This window comes from Monodelphis domestica, chromosome 1 (assembly GCF_027887165.1).
Source record: "Monodelphis domestica isolate mMonDom1 chromosome 1, mMonDom1.pri, whole genome shotgun sequence".
Lineage (NCBI taxonomy): Eukaryota > Metazoa > Chordata > Mammalia > Didelphimorphia > Didelphidae > Monodelphis > Monodelphis domestica.
In genome coordinates, this window is record NC_077227.1 from 342,595,693 (window position 1) to 342,621,391 (window position 25,699).

Consider the following 25,699-nt stretch of genomic DNA (forward strand, 5'->3'; position numbering starts at 1 on the left):
AAAAAGAATGATATCTACCTCCAGAGAAAGAACTGTTGGTACATGAATACAGATGAAAACATGATTTATTACTTGTTTATTTGGGCATATGATCTGGGGTTTTGGTTTTATAAGATTATTCACTTACAAAAATGAATAATATGGAAATATGTTCTGCATGGTACATGTATAACACAGATTGAGTTGCTTGACAGCTCTGGGAGGAGGAAGGGAAGAAAGGTGGAAGACAACATGAATCATATAATTTCAGAAAAAAAGTTTTTTAAAAAATATAAGCCACATTAAATATATTAATAACAAATAAAAGAACTAACAAAAATTTGATTTCTTTGGACCATGTTTTTATCTGTAAAAATTCAAATAAATAATTTCTAAAATAAAAAAAATCTTTCTGCATCTATTGATATCTGTTGATATAGTGATGCATTTTAAAATTAATAATATCTGCTATATTTATGATTAAACCAACTGCATTACTGGTATAAATACAACCTTATTATTGAACATTTTGTTGTAGCCTCTTTGATAACATTCTATTAGAGTTTTTTGGATTGATATTCACGAGACATATTTTTATATATTTTCTTTTTTTAAATTCTTTATTTCTCCTTAGTTTAGGAATCAGGATCATACTTGTTTCATGCTGTTGTTCATCTTTTGTTTTGAAAAGGACCAAATGACATCACAGGGTGATGTCTTGACTTGAAAGTAAAATTCTATTTAAGTTAGGCAGAATTATACAAAATCATCAGCCTCATTCTCTCTTCTAGTCATTTAATTCTAGTGGCAAGTTAAAAATCAGGATGACTGGTGATGGCCATGAACACAGTGGATAACTTTGATGTCTTTAAAGTCTAACTGAGCTCTAAGTATTCCAAATTACCAGCTTCAGTCACCATTCTTCCTCTTTTTACCAAACCTAGACTCTATTCTTTGTTTCTTCTCCCCTTTTAAACAATTCTATAAGCCACCATTAAAGTTAACATTTGTTTTATTTATGACTATTCCCTCCTCTGACTAATCTTTTCAAACATTCTCTCCTCTTTCCTTGTTCCCTTCTGTTTCCTTGTGGAGTTTAAAGTATTTCTGTATCCAATTATGGGTTTCTCTGCATATGTGTGTGGATTTAAATCTCCTTTGTTAGGTTCAGTTGAGAGGCTCATGAGATGTTCTCTCCCCTCACTCCTTCCATGTTTAGATATTCTTCTATCTCATCCCAATTATGTGACATAGTATAAATTCTTCCTTTTTTCCCTCCCTCTCACCCTCTCCTCTTTTTTCTTTCCTTTCCTAAGATCCACAAAACAGAACAAAACTATATCCAGTTTCTGTATGTACATTACTTGGAATTTTTTAATCCTTCCATATTTATTATTTTCCTCCACAAAACTGTAGAGATCAACTTCTGTTGTACAATTTTGCTTGGACTTGAGAGCTAAATTTTTTACCATGGTTCAACACACCTATCTCAAGACCACTATTTGGCACCCTGTACTCAGGGAAAAGAACACAGAGGAGGGGAGCTTAGACCCTGGAAATCTAATCTCAGGCCAGCTGGTGTACACATTGTCAGGTGAGTGAGGCTGTTTTAGCTGTTTTTAGGGAGTGAAGAAGGAACTCTTACCCTTTGCTGAGAGTCCTTCCTGACACAAATTTGTAGAGTCCAGACATGCTCAAAAGAAGGTAAGATAGAGGCAGAGCCGAAGTTATTTTTCCTTTTAAAGTTTACTGAATAGGTAGCTCCTACTGTCTCAATTTGTCTTTGTTATGAGGGGGGGGGTGAGGTGATGTTATCACAAGAGACAAGAGGTCACCTTTTTTGGTTCTGTAGCAAGGGGCCAGTGCATGAGACCATCACCAAGAATGCTCCTTAGAGTGGCCTACTTTCACATCAAATCACAAAGCCTTTAGCATTGAGCCAAAGCAGGTCTTTCCCCATGAAGCTGGATTTCCTGCTCCATAGACTCATCCCTGTTTTCCACATAATACAATAGTGTTTTTAGTACTTTAACCCTCTCTAAAGTGACACATGATCATAGGGATATAGAACAAGGTTTTATGTTATGTACTTTAAATAATTTTGTATAATTTTTATCTACTTATGGGAGACACTTGTTTGGAAGAGAATCTTTAAGGTGATGTTTTACTTCATTGAATTAAATGCTTAAAATGGTGAAATAACAAAAAGTATAGTAGTATATCTTATTTTCTATATCTTTAAGTGAAATGTGTGATGAGAAAAATGTGTTCTATTGTGAAATACTGCTTGTATCAGTCTGCCTCTTTACTTATAATACTTTCAACAAGGATGTCCTCAATGTATATGCAAATTATTCTTAGGAAGTTTTTAAATGACCATGTGAGAATATAGTTATTAATATTTTCTAAGTCTTTTTTTAAAAAATAAGGCCCAAGATTTCTCAACTCTTAGTATATTTTTGTCCTTTGGATGTCTTGATCCTTCAAATGGCTTAAAAATTGTGTTTCCTTTAACATAGTTTTCTCCATATATTTTTGGCCCAGTTCAGATGCTTTCCCCATCTTTCTTCAGTGATATTTTTGCTTCTCTTAAAAGCACATCAAGGATTGTAATGTTAGAATGCAAATGAGGTAACTCCATTGTCCTACTTGGTGAAAAAAAGCTTGTTATAAAAATCTTTACAGACTTTTTCTCTCTTTCATCTACTTGTGTCCCTTCTAGTTTCATCTTCAAATACCTTTAGCATGACTTTACTTATTTGGGCTTTTTGCCAAGATTTCTTTAAACCTGTTTGCTCTTTCTTTGCTTCATACCTTTTTATGAAGCAATGCTGTTCATAATTCATAATGTAACATTGTCATATCCCATACAATTTTATTTAAAATTGATATTCTAAACCAGTATTGCATATTGTACTTGGCTACTATTACTCTATCACTAGAAAATAAATCAAGTGTTTTCTGAGGAAGGCCATTTTTTAGAATCCTCATTATGGTCATTAATTTACATTGGTTAAACTAATATATATAATTTTCATAATCAGTGTCAATGTCCTTTCCCCCATCTATTTCTTAGTTTTGAGGGAATGTCAATAACTTGTTTAAATAGGTCAGAATGGAGTTAATTTAATTTTATTCCTTGTCTTTTTTAAAAACATTTTTAGGTCAACAGCCAAAAAACTTTTATTTTTAAAAAGTTTAACAGACATTTTTCTTTTTTTTTTTTGCAAATAAACATTTCCCCCTTTTTATACTGTTAGTCCTAAAACACCTGACTATATTGTTTATTCAGAAATAATTTCCACATTATTGAGTCATTTTTTGCCAAATGTGACAATTTTCAATTTCTGTAATGTCCTCCCCCTTTTAATTATATAATCAATTCTTTTCTGCTTTAGTGATTTATGTTCAATGCCTTCTGATTCCTTTCTTGCAGAAAGTATTCATTAATCAGGCTTCAGGGTACTCTACAATTCTTTGGCCTTTCTTATAGCTTACTCCATAGCCATATTTCTAATAAAGTTTTCACTGTTCTTACTTATTCCCACCTTTGCAGTATCACAATATATGTTGATTTAATTTGCAGAGTCTTATTGAATTCTTTCTAGAATTTCTTCACCTTTTCAACTTCTGCAACAGATGTTGTATTACATTACTAGTAATAATGTAATACCAAAAATAGTTGATTCAATGACTATCTATTGTCACAAACTGTATTTTTCAGCATGGTATAGCAAAAAACGCAAGTGTGAGGCAAAGAAACAAATAAAATGATTTGTGCGTGTGTGCTTGGTCTTGTGTAAAATGGCTTCCTGGCATGTTTCTTCTGGTTTCCCCTTTGTTCCTACCCCAGGAACTATAACAATTATATAGTTTCTTTTTGACACCATCATCAGGGTTTTACCATCAGCATTCCTGTTATTAACTCCAGCTAGCATTCTTTTTTGTCTCGACTAGCCTTAAGGGTCAAGGAAAAATGGGAACAATACAATCCCAGAGAAAGTACTAAATCTTAAGCATGGTTGTAGGTTATAAAAGGAAGAGGTTGAAAATTTGTTAAAGTGAGACTATTATCTTAGAAAATTCCAATTAGATTTGTATGAAGGATGCAAAAAGACAGATGCACAGAACAGTTGTTTTAGAACTGGTTTTGAACCTTGCAAAAGAACAAAGGTCATTGCATCAAAGAACAAATTGAATTTGGGATCTCATCTCTGGGAGTATTCAAACCACACCATGTGGTAAGATGGTTGATTATGCCCTGTCTTGCATAATGATGATAAATTTCCATTATTTTGTTAGACATCTCTATCCCTACCTTCAATATTCTTACAGTCTAGAAGGTAGGGATTGTATCTTCTTCCAATGAATGCCACACATGATTAATAGTACTAGAGTTCTGGGCACAGAGTATGTGCTTAATAAATTCTTGATGATTGATATTATAGGTCAAAGTGGCCTGGACTTTCTAATTAAGTCATTCCCAATGATCAAATTAAGCAGACTAGACAACTGGAAAAGACAACTTGACTTCATCTCAGTCATTAGCTGATTGGTCTGAAATATATCTTTAAAAGGACAAAATACATTCATAACCTCAACCCATTTGCCTGATTTTTTAAAATCAGGATAAGGTTCTTATGACAAGAAGACTGACATCAGTTTGACTGGTGAACTGGGTTTTATTCTGCACAAACCACTCTTTTTTGATGATCTAGATCCCAAGAACTCTGGCTGAGAAAGACTTTTTTCCCTACAGTGCTCTCATGTTTTAGAGTTTACTTCAGTGTTAATGGAACACTTTAACCTCAATGTCAAGAAAGATTCAGAATCTGATCATGAATTGCAAGCTTACATTTAGTTTTTGGAGGGACTTTTGTGGGGTCTCTTAGCTCAATCTTTTAATTTTAGCTAGGAGGAAAATGAGGTCCAGAGGAAGTGACTTACTCACAGTCACACAGGTAGTAAGTAGGAAAGATGAGATTTGGTGCCCAGATCATTGGAGTCTGCTTCCACAATCTTATTTTTTCTACATATAATACTTCTTGATAACCCTTTGATAATTTTAGTGCAAGATATACATGGACATGGAGGACAAAAAAGGTACTAGTATAGAATCTATCATTTATTTTCAGAAATTTATTTGCTAGACTTTTTGAAGCTGAACTAAAAGGCAAGTTGTAGAGCGGTGGGCTGGTAGAACACTCACTATGTCTCTTTTCTTCTTCCTCCCTCCTCTTTTTTTGTTACTGAACTAGCTGAACCCGTTTGTCTATGTCTGCTCAATTAGGTGGATTTAATTTGTGTTGTCTGACAGCTTTTCAAAGGAAAACAGCTCCATTGAATCCCCAGGGCTCACACATCGCATGCATTGGAGATTGAACAGAAATAGGGCACTGCTCACCACAAAATGCCAAGGAAAGCCTTTTTCAAAGAGTACATTCTCTAGGCTTTAAGTGAAATGTATACGGCTTAATAAAATCCATACTTGAGGGCCCAAGGAAAGCTGGTATAAGACAAACAAAAACAAACAACCCAGTTCTCAGAGTTTAGCTATAGAGAGAAAATGGACCCACAGATGCTTTATTTGAAACATCCTTTTATATCAAATAAAATGCCCACAGGAACAGATAGGCCCTCCTAATTATTATTATTTGTAAGATTCTGAGACTGCACATGATGCTTCAGGGATGGGTCCAGGATGTGATATCTCTCTTGAGGGGTTATAGCTGCTTTCTCATGAATGGAATATATGGGAAGGCAGACTTGCCTGAGGTTAGTCCAAATGTTCTGCTGACATGTGGGTTAGAGTTGGAAAAGTGGGCCAGCCAAGTAGGTGTTATGGCTGGATTTAAAGGTGGAGAGAGGGGACAACTGATGTATGATAAGTGGTGTTAGACTTCAGGGTTAACTGAATTCAGAGGCAGAAAGCTGTGCGAGAAGGTATTGGGGAAAGGCAACTGCCTGCAGCTGTTGATATGACATCAAATTCCCTGGCTATTTAAGGAGCATCAATACATTCCTATAATGCTGATGATCTACTGGGCAAAATTTGGCCCCCTTGGATGTGTTTGTGATGGAGGTGTGGAGTGGTTATTGAGATAAGTTAAAGAAATAGAATGTGGGGTGTGGGGTGTGGTGTGTGGTGTGTGTGTGTGTGTGTGTATTTTGGATCCAAGTTGTTTTAATGCCTTGGTTCGATCACCAGATTTTAAAACAGAAGCAAAACCTACACATAAGGCTTTTATCTTTGGTGGAAGATGCTTTGAAGGTAGGAGAAGGTAGGTCAGTATAGAGAGTATTATTTCTCTGTGGTTCCCAGCTTTCTATGGAAAACAAGCAAAGAACTCACAGAGACAAATTATTACATTGAATTTGCCACCATGGGGCAACAAAACCAGCAACTTTGGGTGAGACCTAATAATAATGGTTTGCCTTTATTATGAGGTTTTGAGGTTTACACAACACATAATGTGCAATACTGAACTTGAATCTCATGACAACTTTGTGAGCTTATTATTGTAATTTTTTATAAGTGAGGAAACTGAGGTTGAGAGAAATTAAGTGATTTGCCTGTAGTCACTCAGATAATAAGTGTCCAAAACAAAATTTTAACCTACAGCACTCATGAAACTTCGTCAGAATCTTTTTCTGCCTAAAGATATTAAGAGAAGAAATAATCCTCTTTTGCATTTTATGAATTAGCCATAGAACCTTAGAATATGAAAGTTGGAGAGGACCTCATATTATTGCACTTAGTTTAACCTCCATTCAAAACATGAATCCTGACTCTATCATACTCATAAATGGCCACTTGGCCTCTACTGTGGGGTCTCTAGTGATGATGGAGAGAGTTTACTACTCTATGAAGTATTATCCCATTTGGATACAGGTCTAATTCTTAGGAAGTTATCCTTTTAGTCAAATATCTGCCTTGTTCAATTATCATTGGCCTCCATATTTGGGCCATGTAGATAAGTCCATTTTTTTCCTTTATGATAATCTCCCAGATAGTTGAAGAAAGCAATCATTTCTCTTCCTAAGTTTTCTCTTTTTGAAGCTAAACATTGAAGGTCTTGTATTGATCTTTGTGTGGCATGGTTTCTAGTTTGGTGCCATTCAGGTCTCCCTCAGCTCATTGTCTAGGATAGTGACTCAAAACCATGCCAGCAATCTAAATAGAAGAATTTCTTTTACAAACTTCCTAGGTATGCTCCAGACACAAACTTGAAGCCAAATTACTTTACAAGATTCAAGTAAGAGTGAATAAGCTTGTTAAAAAGATGTACAATTAATTTTGAAATATATGAAATGAGTGCTTTATTATCTCTGATTTATTCTGCATATATCTATCTTGTTTATTCATTGTTATTTGTCTTTTGTTTTCCTTATGAGACTGTGAGATCCTTGGCAGCTGTCTGTTTCTTTCTTTTCTTTCTTTTTTTAACCTTTCTTTATATCTCCGGAGCTTTGCAGAGTACCTGGTTTAACTTTCAAGAAGATCTGGGTTCAAATTCTGCCTCTGACACATTAGTACTAGCTATATGACCACTAACAAACTACTTGACTTTTTATTTCCTGAGCAGTTGTCTAAGACACCTAGTTGCCAATGTGCATCATAGAGGAAATTCCCACCTTGGGAGATGCTCATTCATTGATTCACTGAATAAACATTTATTAAGCAACTATTATATGCCAAGCATTGTGTAAAATGCTTGGAGTAAAAAAATGAAAAACAAATCTTTCCTTCAAAGGAATTTATATTCTCTTGGTGGGAAACAACCTGTATATAGATAAATAGATATAAAAGGTAAGCATAGAATAATATAAAAGGAAGAATTCCACTTATTTAGGAGGTAACACTGGAGAGCCTTGAAGAAACTCAGGGATTTAGAAGACAGAGAGGTAAAGAAAGAGTTCATTTTAAGCAAATGCAGAGATGGGATATGTTCAGGGAACAGCAAGTAGACCAGTTTGGATTGAATAGAAAGTATATGTGGGAGAGTATAGTATCCCTTATGGGCTGTTTCTCCAACATGGACTTGCATTCCTTGGGTGGGTACAGAGGAAGTGTCTAATGCTGGGTAGTAAAGTTAAACCCATGGAGTTCTACTCCTAAAACTATAGCTCATGAGACCCCACCGATGTGCTTCATCTTAGCAGATAGTTAGTAGACACAATTAGCTCTTAACATAAACATGTATTAAGATGGCATAGAAAATCATTATTTCTAAAACCTACTTCTATAAACCTGCAGGCACATTCTTTGACAAGTACTAATGTATCTATTGGAAGAATGGGCTCACATTTAGAGCATTCTGATAGTGAGGAATTCAAATATATGGAAATGTAACTCAGAAAATCTTTTCTTTCTTTGTAGTTTTCACATAACTCTCTATGGGTTCAGCACTTTTGCTAGGTAGACTATTCATATGATATTCTTGGGTCAGCTCCTCTTCATGGTTGGCTGTTTTCTCTGATGCCAAAGATCCTATTCCTTGAAGCTATTTCCTCCCTCCAATGACAGTTGTCTTTCTGTATCTGTGTCTGTCTGGACTGTGTGTCTCTGTTTCTTCAATTATACCTCAGATTCTCTCAAACTTATAAATTATCAAAATTTCTGGATGATTGCATCCTCTGGGGAAGTTCTACTAGGTATGACTAATGGGGAGCAAGATATAAAGCCCCCTACTCTGAACCCCACAGGTTTCCCCTACTAAGCACTCCTGAATCTAAACTCCCTCATACTGTCATCAGAGCTTAGCTATTTAAACCTACGAAATTTAAATAACTAAAAACCAGACACACGTAGTGTGCTGTTTTTTTGGCTTGTCCAATGAGGTTGCTCCTTTTAATTTTGATAGAGAAACTTCGCACATCAGCTGTTAACACCATGTTAACACCTCATCACCTCATTTCCTGGAATTATATACTGTGATAATGTCAACTTAGGTGTGTGTGGGGGATGGGGAACCCCCTCTCTTATTGGAGTAACATTCAATAAAACAAGAAGTGTGGGCTGGAACCAAACTATGAAGAATCAAAGAGTTTAAATTTCCTACATCAACAAATCAAGGTTATAAAATAACAAAAATGAACTTGCTTAAATAAAACTTGTAAAACTTATGACACAACATGTTTAGTTCACACAAAGACTGCTGTCGAATCCAGGAGACATATAAGGAGACTGAAAAATGGAAGCAGTCGTATCAGCTATTGGTTTACTTCCTGAATTCAGTGAATGAGACGAGGTAGGCAAAGTTGTATTGTTTTATAGAACACAGGATGGAATTTATTCAAGGCAACATTTTAAAGATCTTGTCTTCCTGTCTCTCAGCATGTTGGACAAAGCATATTCATTAGGATACCACACAGTAAACAAAGCAAGCAACAATGCAAGTCTCCTTCAGATTACAATCTCCTAGAGTGAGCAGGATCTCTGAAAGTTCCATCACTCATTTCCTGAATAGGATATTTTAAAATCCCTTTGTAGGTACAAGCTTAAGCACAGGGGCCATCTTATCATCCTTACTTTAATGGAATATTGTCATGTCCTTCAATTATAGGAACTTTGCCTTGAGGGCATATCTTTGAAAGTCACAGTCCCTTTCAAAGAATCCTTCTTAGTGCCCAAATGATTTATTTTTCAGTTTTATAAAGTGTTGCATTTAACTTAGAGGAAGCTGATCCATGAGAAGAGACTCATGCTGGTAAATGATTTCTTGCAGGTAAGTGAGGCAGTATTCAATGCTAAGTAATGAATATCATGTTAAATGAGGTGTTTTTTGAGCTTGATTCTTTTTCAAATATAAGTAGAATACTAAGAGCCATTAGGGAAAAATTAGTAGGAATCCTATTTTCTCCATTCCTTTTGGGTTTTAGGCTTAACTCCCTTTTTTTTTAATAAAATTTTTTTATTTAATTAATTAGTTTAGAATATTTTTCCATGGTTACATGGTTCATGTTCTTTCCCTCCCCTCCTTCCCACCCCCAGCCGACATGTAATTCCACTGGTTTTTACTTGTGTCATTGATCAAGACCTATTTCCCTATTATTGATAATTGCACCAGGGTGATCATTTAGAGTTTACATCCCTAGTCATATTCCCATCAACCCAAGTGATCAAGCAGTTGTTTTTCTTCTGTTTCTACTCCCACAGTTCTTTCTCTGGATGAGGATGGTGTTCTTTCTCATGTGTCCCTCAGAATTGTCCTGGATCATTGCATTGCTGCTAGTAGAGAAGTCCATTACATTCGATTGTACCACAATGTATCAGTCTCTGTATAATGTTCTCCTGGTTCTGCTCCTTTTGCTCTGCATCAATTCCTGGAGGTCATTCCAGTTCACATAGAATTCCTCCAGTTTATTATTCCTTTGAGCACAATAGTATTCCATCACCAACATATACCACAATTTGTTCAGCCATTCTCCAATTGAAGGGCATCCCTTTATTTAATGGAAGGTGATTTTGAGCCAGCATCAAGAAAAGGATTTGGGGATTCTACTTGTAGACAGATGACCAAGTTCTTTTGTTAACTCTGAAAACTATTATATTGCCAATTTATTTTAGATGTGACAATTTATGGAACCGTTCATAATACTTTAGGGGAAATTATATCAGTTTGTTTGTTCTGAGGCATTTCCTTAGGTACCTATTTGCCATATATAGTATGGCCTTTGGCAAGGTTCTTAACTTTCTGGGACTCATTTTTCTCATTTGTAAATAGCAACACTGGAAGAGATAATATCTAAGGTCCCTTTCAACTGTAAAGTCCAATCTGAGTTCTATGAAATTGCTAAAAAAGCAAACAAACTAGAACTATCTTGGTCAAACTGGGATACTTGAACACCTTGCTCTTCATAGGAACATACCCACTGCCTTGTTCTAGATCTAGGGGAAAGAAGTACAAGTTAGGGGACTATGAAGTCAGTGTGCTATTGCTTGATTAAATAAATTGGAACATAAAAGGAGAAGTCAACATGGTCATTACTTAGTAGCATTCAGATTGTGAGGCATGTGTTGGGTAGCAAGTACAGCTTGATACCTGGGGCAGTCAGTTAGTCAGTCATTAAACATTTATGAAACATCTACTAAGTGCTAGGCAGTGTACCATAGCACAGTCTTTGCCTGTAAAAAATTCAAAACTTAATAGGGGAAGACAACAGATAAAAAGAAGCTAAAAAGGACGGGTTGAGGAGTATGGGAGCTTGATGAAGAAAACTATAGCCAGATGGGAGATTATGAGGGTACTGCACTGGGCCCCCTCTTGAAATTTGGAAAATCTCCATGTCTGTCTTCCACCTTCTCTAGTCAGAGAAAAGAAGGGGTCTTAGGGTCAGGGGTTTCTGAAGAGATGTGAGTTTCAGAATTGACTCAGATTTGCAGGAAGATGAATTATTAGAGACAATGATGAAGGCTATTTGATCAGTTGGGAGAAATGATCTTGTTCTTCACTAATGCAGCTAACCCTGCAAGTGATTCAAAGGATTATTTAATTATCACTCAGAGGTGTCTGCTGCTTTTTGAAATGATGGCAGATGAAATCTGAAGAAGCTCATTGACAGTTCATTATCCATTTCTAAAACAAAGGAAGTTGGAAAGCATGCTTTGGGTTAAATGTTTTAACTGGATAAAAACTTGATTCCACACAATTCTCATCAGTTTAAAAAAGGAAAAAAAACGAACAATATGTAGAAGAAGCAACTTTGATACTTTATACTAGCTAAGGCAATTAGACAGCATAGTGTATAGGGTGCTGGGATTGGAATCCAGAAGACCTGAGTTCAAATCCAGCCTCTGATCTTTACTACCTATTTGACCTTGGGCTAATCATTTAAACTCTGTTTGCCTCAGGTTCTTCAAATGAAAAATGAAGATAATAACATTTCCAACCTTACAGGGTTGTTGTGATGCTATTAATATTTGTAAAGGGCTTGGCACAATGTCTGGCACACAGTAGGCACTATATAAATGTTTATTCTTTGGTCCATACAAATAGTCTTTAATGCTGAATGTTGGACAAGGAATATCAATATAAATGAATGAAATTTCAATGACCATATGTAGGAATAAAATCTCTCCTTGTTACATTAATTCCATATGTTATAATTAAAATTGGGTGGCCAAATGAAATATTTAAAAATTTAGTTTGAAAAAATAATAAAGAATCGTTGTGGTCACCATTTATAAAAGTTAAAGTTAAACTATGAGTCAGTAGACTATTAGTAGCTTTATTTACAGCAAGGTAGATTTATTAAAGTGGGAAATATAGGAAGGAGGTAGAAAATGTCACCTAGCTAAAAATACTCAAACTCCTAATCCTAGTGCCTCCACACTGTGAATGCAAATCTGAATGTGAATCTCACCAGAATCCAAATTCTGGATCAGGAAGTCAAAATTTGAAGAGCCAAAGATGTTGAAAAAATAACAGAACCTCTAGCACACATGAGGCCAAGACTGCCAAGAATTCCACCAGAGCTCACACTCCCTAGGTTAAAGGCCACCAAGAATGAGGAGCTTAAGAATCTGCCAAGCAATGAAGAACCCAAGAAACCACAAAGCAATGAAGACCTCAAGAATGCACCAAGCATGAAGAGAGTCCAAGAATCAAGAGAGGGAATCTCTCTCAGGCTCCTGCTTATATAAAGTTTTCTCCACCCATCAACTCTCCTCATCACATCTCAGGAATCAATCACAGCCTTTCAATTTGCCAAGTGCCTGTACCAATTTGCCTGGTGGGCAGTGCTTGTGGCCTATTAGGACATGAACTTTCTTTGTTAGTGCCTTACTAAATGTTAAGTAGGGATAATTAAGTTCTTGGTTGATTAACTTAAAATAGATAAAGGGAATAAAAACCCCTTTCACACATGTATGAGGAAAACATGGGGATGAACCAGCCAGAACTATCTGCATCAGCATTACAATGACAAATATTCTAAATCAGAGAGAGAGCTTTCTGTTTCTTCTATAATATTTCAAATTTGTGTTTACTCTATTTCATCTTGTTAGTCAGAGCATACCATATGCCTCCTTTGAAACATATTAATAAGTACACTCTTCTGCCACCAGCTCTGAACCATATCACTTCTACTCTAAAAATCACCTCTCCCATAAACTTAGACTCCACCCAACAAATCATCATGTGGTCTGATAGATGAACTTTCACTTTGTTTTGCCAAGAACTAGTCTTCTAAGTTATTTTCAGTCAAGAGCCAATTCAAACTAGCTCTTGAAAGCTGGTTGTTAAAATTTTCAGTGTGATGACTTGCACCTTGGAAATTGACAAATACTCTAAATCAGGGCTTAATTTATCATTTTGTTAATTATCTAGATTTAGGAAAATAATGGAAGAAATGTTAATAATATGAATTAAATTTCAAAATGTGTTTGTGGACATTTTTTTCTTTTTTTGAGAGACATTTGTTAAATGTTTAGCGTCATATTCCCGGTTCTAGGCAACTATCTTCAAACCATGCTGCTACATGAATATTTGTTCCCCACTTCATCTGTTATTTTTAGTTCCCCTTCATTTGTTTTCTTCTGTAAGCCCCTTTGGGGAAAGAGGTATCATGCTTGGTTGCATTTGTACCCTAATGTTCAACACAATGCCTGCTACATAGTAAACATTTAATAAATGCCTTGTCATCTCTCTCTTTGTCTCTCTCGCTGTCTCTCTTGCTTGCTGTATTCCCTACCTCCCCAACTCTAAATAACTATCCAAATGTGAGTTTGTTTACCCCCAACAAATTGTGAGTTCTTTGTGGATAACTGTTTATTTTTCTCTTTGTATCCCCAATACTTAGAAAAGCACCTGTTGTTATCTATCATAAAGAGGTGTAAAAGACCTATTACAGTGGAGGAGAGGATAAGCATGGTGATGAGCAATGCTTAAAGCTTATTCTCATTGGAAATGACTTCGAGAGGGAATAGCAGTTATACTCATTTGGATATAGAAACCTATCTTACCCTCGTAAAAAGGAATTTTGAATTCCTTTCTTCTAATTTAACTGGGGAACTGGAGGTCCTTTTGTCATAGAGATGTGTAGGGATTAACTAGCCCACAGTAAAAGGAAGTAGAAACCAGAGCAGTAGGAAGTGAAGTAAGAAGGGGATATAAAAGTGGCCAGCATCAGTTGGTGAGGAGGGTTCAGTTGCTGACAGTTGCAGTCATTGGGAAGTTGGCTGCTGGGAGTATGGTGGGTTGGTGGTTGGCATTTAGTTGCTGGAATATAAAAGGCAAGCCTAAGCTTACTGAGAGGGCTTTAGCCTTTAGAGGGCTTTTTGGCTTTTGGGGTTTTTGACTTTTTGTTTGGGCTGTTAGGTTTTTTTCTTTTTTGAATGTTTTGGGAAGTGGTTGGTCTTCATTGACAGACCTAATTGGGGTTGGATTAAACACTGATTGGGTTGGTTTTGATTGGGTGGATTGGGTTGTAACTTTGTTTGGTGTTTGTTATTAGTGGTAGTTATAGGTAGATATAGGCAGTTTTAGGTAGTAATTATAGGTAGTTATAGATAGTTATAGGATAACTAGTATAGACATTAGGAAATTTCTTTATCTCTTTCCTATATTTCTCTCCTTTACTATATTCATTTTACTCTATTCTTTAACTATCTCCATTTTAATAAAACTACATTGTTAATTTTTAAAAGTTGCTAGAAGTTTTCATTTCTCTGGCTAATATTAATTTACAACTATACTATATTATCATTAAAACTAAAATAGTTAAAAGCTGCTCTCTTATTTTGTCAATCTCCTAATCTAACCCTTATACTTTATAGAGAAATAAAAGGGGAATAAGAAAAAGGATACTAGAAGGGAGGAGGATGTAGGGGTGATGATTAAAAGCAAAACACTTGTGAGGAGAGACAGAGTAAAGGGAAAGAGAAGGAGCAAAATCAAAAGGGGAAAATAAAATGGAGGGAATACACATTTGGAATCATTGCTGAATAGGAATGGAACAAACTCATCCATGAAATAGAAATAGATAGAATGGTTTAAAAATCATAATTTTATATGTTGTTCACAAAAAACACATTTGAGACACATAGAGTAAAGGAAAAGGGCTGGAGCAGTTGCGCTCCATCTGAATTAAAAAAAGCACTATTAGCAATCATGATCTCTGAGCTAAATTGAAATAGATCTAATAAAAAGAGATAAGGAAGTACCATGGACAGTGAAATAATATCAATACTAAACATATGGGCCCCAAATTTTTAAAGGATAAATTAAACGAGCTTTAGGAGGAAATATGCAATAAAACAATACTAGTGGGAGACCTCAGATTCCTCCTCTCAGATCTAGATAAGTTAAACCAAAAAATAAACAAGAAAGCAGTGAAGGAAGTAAATGAAATTTTAGAAGTTAAATTTAATAGATGTCAGGAGAAAATTGAATGGGAATAAAAAGGAATATACTTTATAGCTATACACAGCAACTACACAAAAATTGACCATGTCTTAGTGCATAAAACTTCAGAACTAAATGCAGAAAAACAGAAATAATAAATGCTTCTTTTTTAGATTACAATAAAATAAAATTATAATCAATAAGGGTCCATGGAAAGACAAATCAAAGATTGATTGGGAACTGAATAATCTAATTTTTAAAATGAGGCAGGTCAAAGTACAAATTATAGAAACAATCAATAATTTCATTAAAGAGAATAATGAGGAAACAGCATATCAAAATTTATGGGATATAGCCAAAGCAATATTTAGGGCAAACCTTGTATTTCTAAATACTTACATCAATAACATAGAAAAAAAAAGCAGATCAATGAATTGGGCATGCAATGAGAAAAAACCAGAAAAACAAAATCCTCAATAAAAGAATAAATTGGAAATTCTAAAAATCAAAAGAGAAATTAATTAAATTGAAAGTTAAAAAAGCATTGAACTAATGGTTTTATGATTAAAAAAATAAAAAAGAGTATTGGTTAATTTAATTAAGAAAAGGAAAGGCAAAAATCAAATTATCAATGTCCAAAACAAAAGGAAAAAATTTACCACCAATGAAGAAGAAATAAAACAATCAGGAGCTATTTTGCTCAATTACATGCCAATAAATCTGACTATCTAAGTGAAATAGATGAATATTTGCAAAAATATAAATTGCTCAGATTAACAAAAGAGGAAATACAATACTTAAATAATCTCATGTCAGAAAAAGGAATTGAACTCCCTAAGAAAAAATTTCAAGGCCAGATGGATTCACAAGTGAATTCTAGCAAATATTTAAAGAATAATTATTTCTAGTATTATATAAATTATTTGGGAAAATAGGCAAAAAAGGAGTTCTACCAAATTCTTTTTATGACAGAAATATAGTACTGATATCTAAGCCAGGAAGAGGAAAAGCAGAGAAAGAAAAATTTGGGTCAATTTCCTTAATGAATATTGATGCAAAAAATTTAAATAAAATATTAATGAGGAAAGAACAGCAATATTTCATAAGGATAATTTACTTTGACCAGGTGAGATTTATACCAGGAATGCAAGACTGTTTTAATATTAGGAAAATTATCAACATAATTGACTATATTACTAACTAAATTAACAGAAATCAGATGATTATCTGAAAAGATGCAGAAAAAAGTCTTTTCACTTTTCACACTAATAAAGTCATATCTAAACAATTGGAAAAATACTATTTGCTCATGGGCAGGTTGAGCTAATAAAATATAATAAAAATAACAATTCTACTTAATTTACTCTTTCAGTGCTACATTTATTACACTATCAAAAATTATTTTACAGAAATAGAAAAAAATTACAAAATTCATGTAGAAGAACAAAAGATCAAGAATATCAAGGGAATTAAAGAACATAAAATGTCAAGGAAGGTGGCCTAGCAGTACCAGACCTCAAACTGTACTATTAATAAATAATCATCAAAACAATCTGGTACTGGCTAAGAAATAGAATGGTGAATCAATGGAATAGATTAAATATGCAATATTCAGGGAGAGTCAGATGACCTTAGGAATCTAGTGTTTGATAAACACAACAATCCTGGCGTTTGGGATAAGAATTCACTATTTGATAAAAACTGCTGGGAAAACTAGAAAACAGTATGACAGAAAGTAGTTATAGATTAATATCTCACATTATATCCATAGATAATGTGATTTAGACATAAAAGGTGATATCATAAGTAAATTAGGGAATGTAGAATAGTTTACCTGATCTATGGAGATCTGTGGAGAAAGGAGGAATTGATGACAAAGCAAGAGACAGAGATTATTACAATATGTAAAATGAAGTTTTGATTATTTAAATTAATAAAAGGTTTTGTACAAACAAAATGATTGTAATCAACATTAGAAGGGGAACAACAGAATGGGAAAACTTTTTATAGTCAATTTCTCTGATTAAGGTCCAATTTTTCAAATATGTAGAGAACTAAGCCAAATTTACATGAATATAAGTCATTTGCCAATTGACAAAATATCAAAGGATATGAATAGGCAGTTTTCAGACCTGGTGAGCCAGACCTCAGGGGACATGATGGAAGTTATATTAAGGGAATAAAGGTACCATAATTCAGGAGGTATAGAGGAAGAGATAAGGAAAAATCCACTATAAAAGAAGTAAAAACAAACAAACAAACAAACCTACCAACCAACCAGTAATGATGACTAATGATGACATGGCCCATTGAGGGCCCCCTGATAATGGGTGTAGAATAACTCAGAATCACTTGGGGAATTGGACTATCTACCTTGGGGCAAACCTACCTCTTTTCCATACACTGATAGTGGCAAAATTGAACTTGTGACATTTCCCATCTCCTGACCAAACTGGCAGGAAAGGGAGAGTTTGGGACTAGACATCTGAGTTACAGAATCATGTCCATGGACCAGGTCTATTCAGCCATCCAGAGTTGAAGGTCCTGTCATAGGAACAGTTGGCTATGAGCTGACTATCAGAGGAAATGTCCAGGCCCATCACTTTCCCTGCTTCCATTCTTTTCTTTAAAAAAGACATCAAGACATAAAAGAACTACTTCTGGGCTTTATCTAATTGGACTCCCTATGGGCTTCAGAGGGGATGAATGTATTATCTTTCCATATTTGATTTTTTTTGCAGTTTATTCTTGTTTAATTTTTAAACATTGATCATTCCTTTACCTTGTTAGGCTTCTCTTCATTACTGTGTATGAATTTCCAGTTTTCTCTGCAGCTTTATTTTAGTTGCTTACTTGTCTCTTTTAATTTATTCATTCATTCATCCTACTATCAATCCATTCATTCATAAATTATCTTATTTATCAAGAATACTTAGAAAATATTTCATTAAAGTTTCCTATAGTATTATACTCAGTCTTTCAGGGTAAAGTATCCAAGGCTAAAATTTTTTATCCTTTGCCTTCATGAATATTATATTCCAAGTTCTTTGGTCTTTTATGGTGGTGGCTGCTAAAGCATATAGGAACCCAACTGTGGCTCATTTGTACTTGAATTGTTTCTGGCTACATATTTTTTAAACTTGAAATTCTGGATTTTGACTAATATTCCTATAAGTTTGCTTTTGGGGATTTATTTCAGAAGGTGACTGGTAGATTCTTCTTTTTCCAATTTGTCTCTTGGTTCCAAGAGGCAATTTGTTTTTAAGATTTCTTGAAATAGAGATGGAGTCAAGATGGCAGTGTAGAGACAGGAAACATTTAGACCTCTGAAAACCCTTCCTTACCAATTACAAACTAAATTCTTCTAGGGGACTGAAAATTAAACCTAACACCAAGACAGAGGCAAGGAACCCTCCTACTGGATTCAACTTAAAAGGTATGCCACACAAAGCTAGAATTTGAGAACACTCCAGTTTAAGGGGAGGAAAGAAGGAAGGTCCCAGAACCCCAATGCCACCTAGAGTTCTAAACCCCCAGCAGCAGCTGGAACCTCTGGGTGGGCAAAGGCACTGGTCAGGAGGGAGTACCTTGTGGGCAAAGGTGTGCCAGGCTCAGAGCATCCAACATAGGCAGTGGGGAAGCATATAGAGAAGAAACACAGAGCTCAGAGTGGGCAGCAGTTGCAGCAGCAGAGACACTCCATACTGCCCCCCTCTTCCTGAGGTTTTGGCCTCAGGGTACATCCAGCAACCCAGCTGGACTTAATTCCATCAAAGCTTTCATAGGGCAGGGAAGCTCAAGATCCAACACACTTCCCCCACAGACTTCTGGACTTAATCCAATCAAAGCCTCCAGAGAACAGGGAAGCTCAAGCTCCAACAACCCTCCCCATCAGACTGCACTGAGATATCTCCTGATAAAGCTCCAAGGGTGAAGGCAGAAAGAAAAGCCCAAAACCACAAAAAAATAAGAGGAGCAAGAGCTCAGGCAACTACAGGGAGTAAATAATGGGTAAATATGAGCAAACAAAAGAAAAAGAAAAAATAAATTATAATTGACAGCTTTTACACAGGCAATGAACAAAGAGCAAACGGAACAGAGAAGAATGAGGGAACACCAAGCAGAAAAAAGAGAAAACCCAGAAAATTGGATATAGGCTCTGGAAGAACTCAAAATACAATTCAATACATAATTAAGAGAGGTTGAAGACAAGTAAGAAAAGAACTTAAAAACTAAGATAAGTCATCTGGCAACAGAGGCACTAGAACTAAAACATGAAAATAGTGTCTCAAAAGCCAAAATCAACCAGCTTGAAAATGAGTCAAAGGAGATTAAAGATGAGGCAAAGAAGATGAAAGATGAGGCAAAGGAGATGAAAGATGAGGAAAAAGAGATAAAAGATGACCTCCAAAGAAAATCAGACCAGAATGAGAAGGATAACCAAAAAGCCAGGGATGAAGTTCAGTCTTTAAGAACCAGAATACCACAACTAGAATCAAGTGATTTTACAAGGCAGCAGGACACTATGAAACAAAATCAAAGGAATGAAAAAAATGAGGAAAATATGAAGAATCTCATTCACAAAACAGAAGATTTAGAAAATTGTTCCACGAGACACAACTTAAGAATAATTGGTCTACCAGAAGACCATGACAAAGAAAAAGTCTGGACATCATCCTACAGGAAATTATCCAAGATAACTGCCCCAACATTCTAGAACAAGAGGGAAAAGTGGAGATTGAAAGAATAGACAGATCACCTCCTGTACTCAGTCCCTAACTGACAATACCCAGGAATGTTATAGCCAAATTCAAGAACTATCAGACCAAGGAAAAAATATTACAAGCTGCTTAGAAGAAGTCATTCAGATACCACAGAACCACAGTGAGGATAACAGAGGATCTGGCAGCATCTACAATGAACGACCAAAAGCCATAGAATATGATATACCAGAAGGCAAGGGAACTAGGTCTACAACCAAGAATCTACAACCCAGCAAAACTGACTATATTCTTACAGTGGAAAGTATGGTCATTTAACTAAATAGAAAAATTCCAAGCATTTGTAAAGAAAAGACAAGACCTGAAGAGAAAATTTGATGCCCAAGCACAGAACTCAAGAGAATCATCAAAAGCTAACTAAGAAAGAGGGAAAACAGAAAAAACAAAACAAAACAAAACAAAAAACCCAAAACTGTTTTTTAAGAGACCCAATAAGTTAAAATAATATGTATCCTATCAGAAAAGAGGTCAGTGGTAACTCTTAAAAATTATTATTATCAACTGGGTAGCTAGAAGAATTAGACTTAGAGGGAACAGTGACAAACTGTATAGGATGAAATGCCAAGACATATATATGTATATAGATATATGTATACATAAATACACATATATATTTATAAAACTAGAGCTATAAAAAGAGGTTAATACTAAAAGAAATGGGTAAAGAAACAAAAGGGGGTAAATTTATGTCACAAAGAAGCCCATGGTGGGAGGGGGAGAACATAAATACACTGGAAGTATAAAAAGGTTGGAGAAAGGAAATACTCAACTCTTCCATGCATTGAAATTGACTCAAAAAGGGAAGAACAATCCAATCCATTGGGGCAGAGAATTGATTTGTGCTAGATAGGGAAGTAGAAGGGTAAGAAATAGACTGATGGGGAGGGAAGCAGTAAAAGGGAGGGAGAGGGTAGGAGGTAGTTTAAAAAGACTAAAGAAAATAAGGGGGAATAAGAAAGGAGGGGGTAGAAAGGGAAATAAAATAAGGGTGGGAACTAGGGGGACTGATTAAAAACAAAACATTGGTGTAGAAGGAAATAGTGAAAGAAGAAAAGGCAGGACTAGGAGTAGAAATCAAAATGCTGGGAAATACACAGCTGGTAATCATAACTCTGAATGTGAATGGAATGAACTCACCCATAAAACATAAGAGACTAGCAGAGTGAATTAGAATCCAAAACCCTAAAATATACTGTCTACAAGAAACACACATGAAGAAAGACAACACACATAGGGTAAAAGTAAGAGGATGGACCCAAATCTATTGGGCATCAACTGATAAATATCTGACACAGCCAAAGTAAAAAAAAAATCTAGTTAAAAGAGATAGGGAAGGTAATTACATCCTGCTAAAAGGCAGTATAGACAATGTGGAAATATCAGTACTCAACATGTATGCACAAAATGGCATAGCATCCATATTTCTACTAGTAGAGCTCAAGGATGAAATAGATAGAAAAACTATACTAGTGGGAGACCTGAACCTTCCTCTATCAGAACTAGATAAATCAAACCAAAAAATAAATAAGAAAGAGGTAAGAGAAGTGCATAAAATCTTAGAAATATTAGAATTAGTTGATATGAGGAGAAAAATAAATAGGGGCAAAAAGGAATACACCTTCTTTTCAACAGCACATGGCACATTCACAAATTTTGCCAATCTATTAGGGCATAAAAACATTGCAAACAAGTGCAAAAAAGCAGAAATAATAAATGCAACCTTCTCAGATCACAATGCAATGAAAATAATAATTAGTAAGGATACATGTAGAGGCAAATCAAAAATTAATTGGAAATAAAACAATACAATTCTTAAAAATCGGTTAGTTAAAGGTGATATGGATGAATATTTATAACAATATAAGCTGCCTAGACTAATAGAGGAAGAAAGAGATTACCTAAACAACCCCATATCAGAAAAATAAATTGAAAAAGCCATCAAAGAACTTCCTAAGAAAAAATACCCAGGTCCAGATGGATTTGTAAATGAATTGTATCAAACATTCAAAGAACAACTAATCCCAATATTATAGAAACTATTCGACAGAATAAGCAAAGAAGGAGTTTTTCCATATTAATTTTACTACACAATTATGGTACTGATTCCAAAGCCAGGAAGGTCAAAAACAGAGAAAGAAACTACAAACCAATCTCCTTAATGAATATAGATGCAAAAATCTTAAATAATTTACTTAAATAAATTACTTAATTAATTACTTAAATAAAATACTAGCAAAAATACTCCAGCAAGTGATCCAGGTAGGATTCATACCAGGAATGCAAGGATGGTTCAATATTAAGAAAACCATCCACATAATTGACCATATTAACAACCAAAACGAGAAAAATCACATGATTATCTCAATAGATGCAGAAAAATCTTTGACAAAATGCAACACTCATTCTATTGAAAACACTAGAAAGCATAGGAATAGAAGGGCATTTCCTAAAAATAATAAAAAATATATCTAAAACCATCAGCCAACATCATCTGTAATGGGGACAAAATAGAAGCCTTCCCAATAAGATCAGGAGTGAAACAAGGATGCCCAGTATCACCTTTATTTAACATTGTACTAGAAACACTAGCTGTAGCCATTAGAGAAGAAAAAGAAATTGAAGGTATTAAAATAGGCAAAGAGGAGACCAAGCTATTACTCTTTGCAGATGATATGATGGTCTTCTTAAAGAACCCCAGAGAATCAAGCTAGTCAAAATAATCAACAAATTTAGCAAATTTGCAGGATACAAAATAAATCCATATAAGTCATCAACATTTCTATATATCTCCAACACATCTCAGCAGCAAGAATTAGAAAGAGAAATTCCATTTAAAATCACCCTACACAATATAAAATACTTAGGAATCTATCTGCCGAGACAAATACAGGAACTATATGAATACAACTACAAAACATTCTCCAGACAATTAAAACTAGATCTAAACAGTTGGAAAAACATCGACTGCTCATGGATACGATGAGCTAACAAAAAAAAATGACAATCTTACCCAAATTAATTTACTTATTTAGTTCCATACAAATTGAACTACCAAAAAACTTTTTTACTGAATTAGAAAAAAAATAACAAAGTTCATTTGGAAGAACAATAGATCAAGGGTATCCAGGGAAATCATGAAAAAGCAATTGCGAAGGAAGGAGGCCTTGCAGTCACAGATCTCAAACTATACTATAAAGCAGTGGTCACCAAAACAATTTGGTACTGGCTAAGAGACAGAAAGGAGGATCAGTGGAACTGACCTGGAGTAAGTGACCTCAGCAAGATAGTCTATGATAAGCCCAAAGATCCCAGCTTTTGAGACCAAAACCCACTATTTGATAAAAACTGCTGGGAAAATTGGAAGACAGTAATGGAGAGATTAGGTTTGGATCAACATCTCACACCCTCCACCAAGATAAACTCAGAATGGGTGAATGACTTGAATATAAGGAAGGAAACTATAAGCAAATTAGGTAAATACAGAATAGTATACATGTTAGATATTTGGGACAGGAAAAACTTTAAAACCAAGCAAGAGCTAGGAAAAAAAAACACAAAATGTAAAATCAATAATTTTGATTACATCAAATTAAAAAGGTTTTGTAAACCATAACCAATGCAATCAAAATTAGAAGGGAAGCCATAAATTGGGAAACAATCTTCATAACAGAAACCTCTGATAAAGGTCTAATTACTCAAATTCATAAAGAGCGAGACCAATTGTACAAAAAATCAAACCATTCTCCAATTGACAAATGGACAAGGGACATAAATAGGCAATTTTCAGTTAAAGAAATAAAAACTATTAATAAGCACATGCAATAATATTCTAAATCTTGTATAATCAGAGAGATGCAAATCAAAACAACTCTGAGGTATCACCTCACACCTAGCAGATTGACTAACATGACAGCAATGGAATGTAATGAATGCTGGAGGGGATGTTGTAAAGTTGGGACAGTAATGCATTGCTGGTGGAGTTGTGAATTGATCCAACCATTATGGAGGGCAGTTTGGAACTAGGCACAAAGGGCACTAAATGACTGCCCTTTGATCCTGCCATAGTACTGCTGGGTTTGTATCCCAAAGAGATAATAAGGAAAAAGACATATACAAGAATATTCATAACTGTGCTCTTTGTTGTGGCAAAAATTGGAAAATGAAGGGATGCCCTTCAATTGGGGAATGGCTGAACAAATTGTGGTATATGTTGGTGAGGACTATTGTCCTCAAAGGAATAATAAAGTGGAGGAATTCCTGGAATAATCTCCAGGAATTGATGCAGAGCAAAAGGAGCAGAACCAGGAGGACATTGTACACAGAGACTGATACAGTGTGGTACAATTGAATGTAATGAACTTCTCAATCAATGGCAATGCAGTGGTCCTGAACAATTTAGAGGAATTTACAAGGAAAAAAAACATTATCCACATTCAGAGAGAAAACTGTGGGAGTAGAAACACAGAAGAAAAACAAGTGCTTGAATACATGCTTTGAGGAGATATGGCTTGGGAGGTAGACTCTAAATGAACATTTTTATTTTTTACATTGAAATATATTTTATTTATTTATATATAAATGTGATATATTTATAGAAATATCTATATTTTATACACACAGTTCTTCTAAATGAACATTCTTATGCAAACACCAACAACATTGAAATAGGTTCTGATCAAGTACACATGTAATACCCAATAAAATTGCATGTTTGCTGCGGGAAGGGTTGGTGAAGGGGACAGAGGGAAATAATGTTATTCTTGTAACCAAGGAAGAATGTTCTAAATTGACTAAATAAATTAATTTTAAAAAGAGAGATTTCTTGAAATAGAGTTCTAGGCTTTTTTTTTTGGCCATAGTGTTCAAATAGTCTAATGGTTCTTAATTTTTTTGAAGATGTTTTCAAGATCAATTGTTTTTGCTATGAGATACTTTATATTTTTTCTGTGTCTTTTGACTTTGTTTTCATATTTCTTTTTTCTCATGAAGTCATTGGCTTCTTTTTGGTCCATTCTAATTTTCATGAGTTTATTGATTTAGTGAAGTTTTGTCCTTCTTGTGCCAAACTGTTAATTTCCTTTCCAATTCTTTCTTTCAAAGTTCTTATTTCTTTTTTTCCCCTGCAAGTACTCTAATTTCATTTATTAAAAAAATATTTTAAAACTCTTAAAAAATTCTTACTTCATCTCTTTCAGGAATTCTAGTTGAATTTTTGCCCAGGCTGTGTTTTCCTCTGAGGTTTTGCTTGTAGATGAGTTGGACTTATTCTCTTCTTTTGGATTTTTGTCCAGAACTTCCCTGCTGCCAGGATAGCTCATAGGTGGGATTCTTTTTTATTTTCTTATTCTTTCAGTTTGTTTCCTAACTTCAGTTTTGATAAGAGGGATGGGATTTATTATACAGTCTGATCAGATCCTGTTGCTGCTTTCTTGGACTATTAAGTTTTGTACAGAGGGTTCTGATCTAGAGTAAAGTCTGAGTGCTACCCTGCACTTTGATTTCTGCAAGTTCTTGAACTAAGTTTGGGTCTGACCAAGAGCAGACTGTTGTTGGAGTTGCCCACAACAGTCAAATGGAATGCTCTCTTGGTTC